At 40.9% G+C, this 10377-nt stretch overlaps 1 long non-coding RNA gene across 1 annotated transcript; it reads right to left on the reverse strand.

Moving 5' to 3' along the window:
- Window positions 1-2402: 2402 nt before the first annotated feature.
- LOC115339652 lies at window positions 2403-5475 on the reverse strand. Its single transcript, XR_003922791.1, has 3 exons — window positions 5327-5475; window positions 3949-4117; window positions 2403-2949 (listed from the first exon to the last, which is right to left on the reverse strand). It is a non-coding gene; the product is annotated as an uncharacterized LOC115339652 (long non-coding RNA).
- Window positions 5476-10377: the final 4902 nt, after the last annotated feature.

Genomic DNA, 10377 nt, shown 5'->3' on the forward strand with positions numbered 1-10377 from the left:
CTGCCTTCATTATGGACAGATATTAATCTCAACTTCTTAGAAATGTGTCTCTAACAGTAATCAGAGATGAATCTTCTGTTATTTTTCAGTGCTGCCAATTCTACAGTTAGGATGGAAACCTGAAGATTAAACCTGCCCTTCATTTGTACTCGTGATCGCCGCTGCTCCTTGTTCTTCAGGATTACTCCCTTTCCCTTAGAGGAAGCTGCTTGTAGGTCACAAAAACTGAAAAGGTCTCCAAATAAACCTGGTCAAAGAATTCCTTTCCTTCAGCCCTCTCCCTTTGCTTTGATACACCAACCACGGGGAGAGGGAAGTAGTAATGTTGCTAGATGGTCTCCACAGCACGCACGCACTTCAAATGAAGTAATCCTCCCTGTGCCAGTTACTCTGTCAGAGGGCCAGCTACTGCCATTATTTTATAGCACAAAGTGGTTGTACTGCATTAAAGAGCGTGACCGATTATTTTCATTACTGTCTATACGGCATGTAGCATGCTGCTGCCAGCTTGTAAATTGTAAATGTTAAACAGTGGTTTTTATTATATTTTATTATTGGAAGAACAGCCTGCTCTTCTTGGAAACATTTCCTCCTTCCCTGCCCTCCAAGACACCCAAAAATTATTTCAGTCTTTTCAGGATAGGGATTTCAAAGTGCCCTTTCAATTAAAAACCATTTTTACTAGCTTGGATGGTACTCTGGTTACAATTTGGGTTTTATAGTTCTATTTTGAGGAATATGGTAACCTGAAACTACAAGGGAGGGAATACCACTGGTTCTTCCAGCAGCTGGAGATGAAGCACATTCCAGGGTTAAATGGCTCTTGGTTAATACTTGCAGCAATTTTGTCTATAATTATTCTCAATGCCTGAGAAATGGCCGCATAAGCGGGAAGATTATGGTTCTGTGGTTGATCGGAGTTTCTGAAATTCCGCTTGTTCCGTTGTGTTGCATCTGGGAATTTGCTAAAAAAGTTAAAATATACCTGAAATTTGACATCCATAGCTAGTGCAGACTTTGAGGAGTAAAATTTGTGTGGTGCAATTAGAGAGGAAAAAGGTAGCTGGAATTCTTCCAGATGTGCTGTCCTCAAGCATATTTCCATAGACATTCAAGATCGAACACTTTTCAGTTAGCAGTATCTTTAGGATGGATGTACACACATCCTCTCTCCTTCTGCACCAAGCACAGGTATATAGCATGCATTATGCCTGCTCACTTGCAGAATCCCAAGAAATTAAAGAGACCCTGAAAGAGAGGAAGGAGAGTAAATGACGAAAGTGCATATGGACAATGTATCTTGAAGATCACTATTTACAGAGCGGATCTGTGCACAGACTGCCATGCTCACTGTAGGCCACAGGCACAGACAAAAGAAGAAAAGATTTAATCCTTTTCAAATAGAAGGACAAGGCTTGTTTGACATCCCATGTGTGACACGATGCCTTGTCCCCAGAAATGTAAAGTCTGTGAAAAAATAAAAGCAGGTTAATGTTCTGATTCTGGTGAAAATCTGGTTTAGCATAGGTAGAAATTGTCTGAGAGAAAAAAAATCAGTTTCCCTTATTTTGTGAAAAACTCTATATCCAGATTTTTGCTTGCTTTTTTTTTAAAAAAACAAAACAAAGCAAAACACAACAACCAAACTTTAATGTGGACCGCTAGTGCTACAAAAATGAACTAAGCTAAACTCAGGCTGAGGAAGACAGAAGAAAATAATAATTTTTAAAAGTTTTGAAACTATACTTGGAAAAAATCAAAACGCACAAGACCAAGTAAAACTCTGAGCAGTGTACCAGAAGTTACAATTCCTACTATCAAATTCCCATCTTGATCTACTACAGAATTACCCTCAATTCAGTTCAGTCAGTATAAAGGAGCAAGAAAACTGAAACCATGATTTATATTTCTCCACCTTCCAACTGTTTCTTTTGTATGACTTCAGGTAATTTGGGCAAGACTCTGCCAAGCTTTTACATGAAATGCTCCAAGAGAAGAGAGGAAACAATAGGCGAGGAATGTTTTCTGGGCTTATATATATATGCTGACCAGAAGTAGAGGGTGGTTGACACTGAAAGACTCTTCAGAAATGTTCAGTGCCAAAAGGGATGAGATGAGGTAGGCGTGACAGGTAGAACCGTAGCTCCGCTGGCTGCCTGCATACATGGTCTGCTGACCCAATTTTAAAGCTGAACATGTATCTTTACCTAGGTCAGGGGAAGGGAGATCAAAACAAGACTCCCCAAAACCTTGTTCAGAAATTAAATGAAAACTTTTCCTCTTTAGTGTACCCAGTTGTATTTACCACTGGTTGTATTTTATTGTGTTTATTGTATTTTTATTGTTTTTACAGTGCATTACATAGTACTGTAGCATTATACAGAGACCTTAAGACAGGGTAGCGTTAAGTTGGAGACTGTACAAATACATATGAGGAAATGCTTTCTGCTTCAAAGAACTTCAATCTACTGTTGCTTATAAATAATAAAAACAAAGGGGAGGAAGAGAAAGTCAGGAAGAGACAATCAGGAATAGATGTATAATGATCACACAGCAAGTGAGCAGCATGGTCTCACTTTGATGTTGCGTATGCTGGAATAAACCTGGAGTGGGTCAACTTCAGCCAGAAGTCCTATACCAGTCTAAAAGCTGCATCAATCAGGAGAAAAGGAAAGTAAATTCTGGGATTTCTGGGGACTAAGGAAAAGCCACAAACACATTTTACATCATAAAGCGAGAAAAAAGAGAAGTTAAAAAATTAACACAGAGTGGAGAAATAAGATGCCAACACTTGTCTAGGAAACATTTGATAGCATTTATATCACACCAACGCCCTTTCTGTGAAGTGAACCTAGATGAGCTCAGAAGGGACTTCATATACGCAAAACAGTTGGAAGATGAGAAAACAATTTCTTTGGTGGGAAGGTATCTTGTTGAAAGTCCATCAAGCTGGGAAGAAAAGGGAAAAAGGAATATATTAGCACAACAATACACAACAGAAATGACGAGGGTGGGCCAGTAAAGACACAGCTCAGCAGGGTTAGGCTCTCCCCATTCTCCTCCCCACACTTCCCACACAATGTTCCCCAGCAAGCCTTCCCACAGGTCCGACTGCTGCCGGAGGGGTAGGAAGGCATCACCTGGAAGGACACACACGAGGGAAGCCCAGCAAGGGCTCCCAGGCTTCACGTGCCTTCCTCCCAGGCAACCAGTGCCCACGCCGTTTTGCCCACAAGCACCTTCCCATCAGAAAACTGGGGAAAACACAATTTCTTGTAGGTGGCCCCTGCAGCCAAGAACTGGATATTGTCTGTGTGACTGACTGGCTGCACGAAAAAACTCACCTCTGGGCTAGTTTGCTATTTCACAGGGTGGCACATAGCACGGCCCAAGCCACAAAGGAGTCAAACTGTCTTTCAGCTGCTGATGGGCAAAGAAGTTACTTGGTGGACTAACTAAAGGCCTGGATGAGATGCAAGGCACCTCTTCTTGCTTGAGTTTCACTTTGGGGTTTTTTTCCTTTTTAATTAGGCAACAATAAAATGGGAGAAATAGAGAGAGTCTGTATACAATGGCTAGCAGCAAGCACAATCAGCAAGATGAAGCTGGAGTAATGGGACTGTATGAAAAAAAGGTTTTAAGTTGATTGATTTTTCCTCTCTATGCTGCCCAGTGATAAAATGAATACATGGCCAAATGAAAGTGAAAGACTTCAGGATAGGTATAAGGGGTAATTCTAAAATTTTAACATCCTTTTTGCACCATCTGATTTCGATGACAGGAAAAATTAATTCCTCTTTTGTATGCTGCTTAAGTGGGAATCACCAAATTGGGCATATTGTTTCTGTCATTTTATTTTATTGTGCTGCAGCTAGAAGAAGAAATCAGTAAATAGACACTAAAAAGGTACATCTCCAGAGAAAGCTAATCAAGCTATTATTGACTCACCTACAGTTATTTTTTGAAGAGAAAAATATCAAGACTCAGATATCTTCATTGAACACAAAGCCTTGGCAGCGTATAGAAGAGCCATCAGGGTGGCAGAAAGACAACAGGAAACAGCTTTCGCTGGGCAGAGGTCGCTGCTAGAATATAATGCTTCGCAGCTAAGGACTCACTAGGCATTTGAAAGGAATACAGAATTTGCATTATATTTTCACCCCTAAATACTCTGACCAAAACAAATGGATTTTGGAATACGTATATACATATTTACATACCTGATTTCAGTAATATAAATGCTTATCCAAAGTTAGATGTTCAGTCACTGAAAACTTTTTACATGTGAGTCTTCCTAGTGGGAAACTATTCATCAATGTCCGCATCCAGAGTGGACAGACCCTTAGACATTATGCAAGAGCCCACTCACACTATACAAGTCCCAGTACAATGTGTTACGTACCATGTAACATTCCTTAGTTTTTCTGCAGGGCAATGATTTCATCTGCAGTACATCTGCTCTCTGTCTGCTGGAATAACTCACCTCATTCATTCAGAGAATATTTCCTAACAACAGAGCTGCTCTCACGTCTCAGTTTAAGAAGGACAAACAGCCTATTTAAAAACAAATGTCTGGCCAAAAATCTTATAATAACTGCAAATATTATCCCATAATTGAAAGGAAAGATCTTTACTGAACAAGGTTGTTTCCCCTTATGTGCCAAGAAGACTTTTGGTTACTTTTTCTGCTGCTCAGATAATCTTGCATTTTGTATTCACTTGTATTTCAATCAAAGTATTATTAGAATCTGTAGCATTTGCTTCCTAAATTAAATACTAATTTTTTGCCATCAGCATAACCTAATAGACCAAAAGCTTTAAAAAGCTCAGGCCAAACTTGATTTTCTGATGCACTCAAGTTTTAAAACACATTTATTGTTCTGAGTGGAACATATCTTAATATAGCATTCAAGTTTCCTTTTTCTCTACAGATCTGAACAGTAAGCTGGCTTACAGAATTAATCCTCAGAATCAGATGAATCAAATCACTGCTTATTGATTTAACAGATAAGGGGGTTGTTTGATTTTGAAAATGTTATTTGTAATTACTAATCATGGTTTTATCTGTGTCCATTTGTGTTTTTAAAGTGCAAAATACATGATGGGTAAGTCATCTTTAATGCACATAAAGCACTGTGTCATCTACCACCTATACATCTAAACCCTCATCATGCACAGCACTGGAATTCCAAATAAGCCAGTATTTCCAATTGCAGTCACAAACAGTACTGATTAAAATGTGTACATGGCACAGTCAGAGTAGTAGCCTAATTATCTGGAGGAAAGCCTATTTTAAAAACTACTGGAAAAAGTTGGAAATAGGTACCTATTCTCAGCCAGTAGACTGAGACACCGATCTTCTATGAAGGTTCATGTCTGTCTGTGGTGGAAGAGGGTGGACACAAGAACGTGACCTTCCACCTGCCAGAAGCTGTAGCTTCAGCAGTGTTGTTCTCTCTGACTCAACAAACAACACCTCCTGTTCTGCAAAACAGAAGTTACCAAGATACTCCCCAAAGCCGTTAGTTTAAGGTCTGTACATTTTATCAAGCTTTCTGATACCCATTAATAAATACATTTTGCAGTGAGTAGGATTTTCAAAAGCATCTAAATTACATAAGGAGTGTAAGACTCTAAATCCCACCTTGCCTAGACTTTTCTTTGTGAAGGATCTGTTTAGTTATGATGCTTTAAAGAACGAGAAAATGAAAGAGATCTGTTTCTTTCACAGTTTAAGTTCTATTCCTCCATATGAAATTCTGAATAAAATCTGTTCCCAAGGGGTTTATAGCAAACCCAAGGGGTTTATAGGAAAGCCCCTTTGGGAGACAGTAACTCATAACTTCCTTTCCCAAACACAGCGGTGCTAAAAGACATTAACGTCATTCAGAATTTCACGTGCTGGTTGATATATTAGCTGATGGTATTTGAATTGCTTTGAAATGCTGCCTGAGCCTACAGGTGCTGCCTTGAAGCATCAACACCAGCTCTGTCAGGTGGCAATAAATCCACTGCTGCTGTATGCCGGAGCAGTTATCTCTTGCTGTTAAGGCTGCTCCATACTGTACTCACTGCCTGAGACTTTATCATACAAAACACTTGAATCGATGCCCTTATCTCCCTCCTTCCTGGTGTTTAAATAAGGCACTATTTCTCCATAATCTGCATCCTTCTGATGTAAAAAGAAAAACAATCATGTAACCACTGGCTATTCCTTGTGGTAGCACTGCTTTTTCAAACATTGTTTTCTACAGTAGATATGTGCAGGGTGTCATTTTCACAAGGAAAAGGCACTCTCCAAGAGCCAAATCACACTGGTGGTTTGCTCCATCTACCTACCTGTCTCTTCATCTTTCTGTGAGTCCCCAGCATTTCTGATATTGGTTTCCAGTGATATGATCATATTGGGTTTATGAACCGAAAGGTTGAATGAATTTTAAGTACTGAAAATCTAGGTTTCGCTTGTCCTGTTCTCTAACTGGGTAATGCTAAATACAATTCAGAGTTTAACTTCACGTATTCTTAATAGCTTCTTTCTTATTTTGACATTCTCACTAACTTGTAAGATTGACAGTCAGGGTAACCAATATTTGTACATCTCAACTGTATTCCTCTGCAAACCACTTAAATTCATGCCCAATAAACCGTAGCCTGCGGCAAACCAGAATGTACTTAATTTGTAGACAGAATTTCCTCAAAGATTTATTGGCAATATCTAAGTTGTAAATACACTTTATAGATCCAGCAGAAAGCACGGTTGTTCATGTAGTACTGGAGGCTCAAAGAACCACCTGCCCACATAAGCTGGCAAGCGAAGGACGGGGGGAAAGCTGACCTTGCAGCGAAGGAAGTGTTACTTGCCTTGAGCCCAATTTAGTGATAGCATAGGGTAGGCGAGGCAGTTCTGAAGACCGCAACAAGGAGGAGGGAATGCAAGTTAGGGTCAGCCGTCAGTGGCAGGTGGGATGGAGTGCTTGATCAAATGGATGGAACGAGTTCTGCAGAGTACCGAGGAGCTCCTGGGCGTTCAGCCTCCTGGGCTCAGGGCCAGCTTCGAGACGGCACAGCTGGTGGCCTTGGCAGAAAGAGAAGAGACCTCAGCAAGGGCTGTCCTGCTTCCCAGGAAGCTGCTTTTCAGCCGAGGCTCTTGTCCTCAGTTCCTGCCTGAGGTGTGCTGCAGCTGTGTCACAGCTACACCTGCGCCCCGCCAAGGACCCAGTTATCTGGACCCCAATCCTGACCCCGTGGACCGAGCTTGTCCCTGCATGTCAGCGGGGATATGCCTGGCGATGGGGACCCTGTACCGACCCCAGCTGCCCCCCCCGCCTGCCCTGCCGGCCCCGTGAGGAGACCCCACAGCTCCCGGTGCCCCAATCCCCAAGGAACAGCCTTCCCTGACAGATGCAAAAGTGACTGACACTTGTGAAATGGAGAAGAGAAAATGGAAAAGAAGGTCCTGGCCCTAATATCATCCAGACAGGGCTCCAAGATGCAAGGAACAGAAGAATCCAGGTGCTTAAGATGTGTAAGATCTGATCAAATCTCACTTACCCACAGCTTTTCTAATCTGGAGTAGGCAGAGGGTTAATCTGATGTAGCCTTTAGCTGCTGACAATCAAGTCACACCTCAGGGGACATAGTAGTCACTCCATCTCTGCTTTTCCTTTGAAGTGGTGTGGCGAGATGGAACTGCTATTCATCTTTACGGAGGAGTATCAGTATCGAGCATCACAAGGGATTCCCTCGCCCTCTTCCTTTTAAAAACCAGCTGGTGAGTGGAGTGAAAATCTTCCTTTAATCATCTGGACGGACTGCTGAATGGCAGCAGTCAGCTGCTGGTGTGCAACAAATGGAGCTAGATAATTTTTGCAGCCTGTCTCAACAAATCCATACCTGTTTTGCTTTAGGAGGCCAGCAATTTCCCTGCTACCAACTTGTCTCTGCTTCATGTACCCATTTCCATGTATTTTAATGTAAGACTTTTTATGAATCTCTGTCCTTTTTCCTTCAAAGCACAGATAAAATTGAAACCTGCCCCTTTAATTCCCAAGTCAGAGCTGGGTAATGCTGCTCTGGTCATTCTATGATAATATCTTTAGGACAAATCTTTAGGACTTCACAGATGATTTAGTTAATCAGACTCCACATTTCATCTATGTCCAGCCAGGTTTATTTGGTTGTTTTTTCTTTTCAGATCAATATATGTATAAACGAGTTTATGTATAAAGCAGTTTATTCCACTGAACGGCTATCCAATGCTGAAGACAGCGTGCCTACCACCACTAAAGTTTATTCTGGGGGTGCAGTCTGCTTGTAAACGTGTATTTGTAGATGGAAACTCGTCCGCTGCATTCTTACAGAGGTTTTCGGCAAGGCCTTTTTGACATGCACAGCTTATGACTGGATCTACCTAATGCTAACCTCTTAAATGCAAAGACAAAAGGCTTTTTCTGCCTACAGATGCCTGCCAGAGCCTGCGACCCTGCTGTGCCTACAGGCTTTCACTTTTTAGTATTGACTACGATGCTCAAGTGCTGCACTCCAGATTTCACACCTCTGCAGCAAGACAGCTTCCTTCCACGGCGGCAGTGAGATGAGGCAAACATTTCCCCTCTTCATCTTCACATATTCTCGCTTTCAAGAATAAGACTCAAGTTTCACCCATTTACCTTCTGCCGCTTGTGGCTTTTCTTCCCAAGCTAAGGCGGTCGTTGCAGCTGCAGCAGCGACTGGTGTGCTTGACTCCTACTTAAAATGAACAAAGCACTTTCTGTTTGCTTGGAAAGTGACAGCCCGCTCGGTTTCTGCTGCGATGCTCTCCAGTAGTTCTGGGAAGGGTTGCTGTCTGCCGCACCGGCCAGACTGTGCATGGTTTGAAGCTGCCTACAAGATTTATTTCTGTGTCTGGAAGCAGTCTCTCCCTGTGGTGTCCCAGTCACAATCTGGGCTTTTTTAATAGGATCTCTGTCCTCCATCCCTAGTTGCAAAATGGCTTTTCTGCCTCAGATCAATCGCAAGCATTGCTCTCTCTCATACTGCTTTGTTTCCACTTGGTGCCATTTCTTAACATGTTTTTTCTCCTGTCCCAGAGTTCAATCAAAGCCATGGAATAAAATGGAAATCTGTGTCACTCAGCGTGTGATTTTTTAATTGATTTTTAACTTTTTTTTTTCCCTGAACCAAATTAATGAAAACAATTGTCTCAAGGAACATGATCTACAGAAGTACTCTAGCTTTCAGTAAAAGACAAGCACCAGGGTGCAAGTGCAAGTGCTCAAAATTAAGACCTGGAAGCCTGATAATTGACTGTGTAACCTAGGCATAGCCAAATACTTTCTCACCCAGAGCAGAAGGTGGACCATAGAGCAACAGAACTGTGTTTGGACAGGCAACCTTAGCTTGATCTTCTGGATGTGGCATACTTGACTAAAATCTAGATGACCTCTGTGTATATATTGGCTTATATTATATTATTTTGTACAAAAAAAAACCCCAAACACCCTCCCAGAAAGCCTGCAGTGAAAATCTAGTTGCTTTTATTTCACATTCACAGTTGTGCTGTGAGAATTACACGGACATTGTGTCTTTACTCTAGGTTACTTATCACTCCTTTTAAATGTCTTTTCTGCTATTCTCCCATTTTCTTTCCTCTCTAGCCATAATTTATTCCAGGATCATGGTCCATGTAAGTGCGTAATGAGGACACTGAGACTAAGTGTAATTAAAATCCTTCTAAGTAAAATGATTACATATTCAATTAATAGAAACAAAATTCTCCCTTGATTTTAATCTGTTGACAGTGGCAGCTGCTGCTTCCAGTGGTCTTTCTGTATGCATTGACTCTTCCAGACATCAGTATTACATCAATAAATGCATATGCTTGTCATGCTCTGATTAAATAATGAAACTAAATTATCTGAATTGTATCCAAAACCTTCTACGTCATCTGATTTAAATTTTATTTTCAATAGTCTGAACTTCAGACAGCTACACTTAACGCAAGTGACTTTTGAAATTATTCCACTGTATTTAGGTAGGAAAAAGAATATATTTTATTTTTATATTGCATCAGATCCCCCAAGACCAACCTACAATTTGGTTTGTAAGTTATAATCACTTTTAGAGGGAGCATATTAAATAGTTAAAACAGACAGTATGCTGCAAGATGCAACCATTTGATTTTGCTCTGCTTGTCTAGTAATTAGCATAACGAAGACAGAAACTCAGCTGGGGTTTCCATTTACTACCATCAGAGAAATCATCATATAAATAGCCCAAATGATGTCACTTTAAAAAGGTACACAAAACAATAGTTGAAAATACTGAAAAATTACTTGGAATATGAAGAAATATACTACAATACAATAGTAAAATATA

The sequence above is a fragment of the Aquila chrysaetos genome, chromosome 3 (genome assembly GCF_900496995.4).
Source record: "Aquila chrysaetos chrysaetos chromosome 3, bAquChr1.4, whole genome shotgun sequence".
Classification (NCBI taxonomy): Eukaryota; Metazoa; Chordata; class Aves; order Accipitriformes; family Accipitridae; genus Aquila; species Aquila chrysaetos.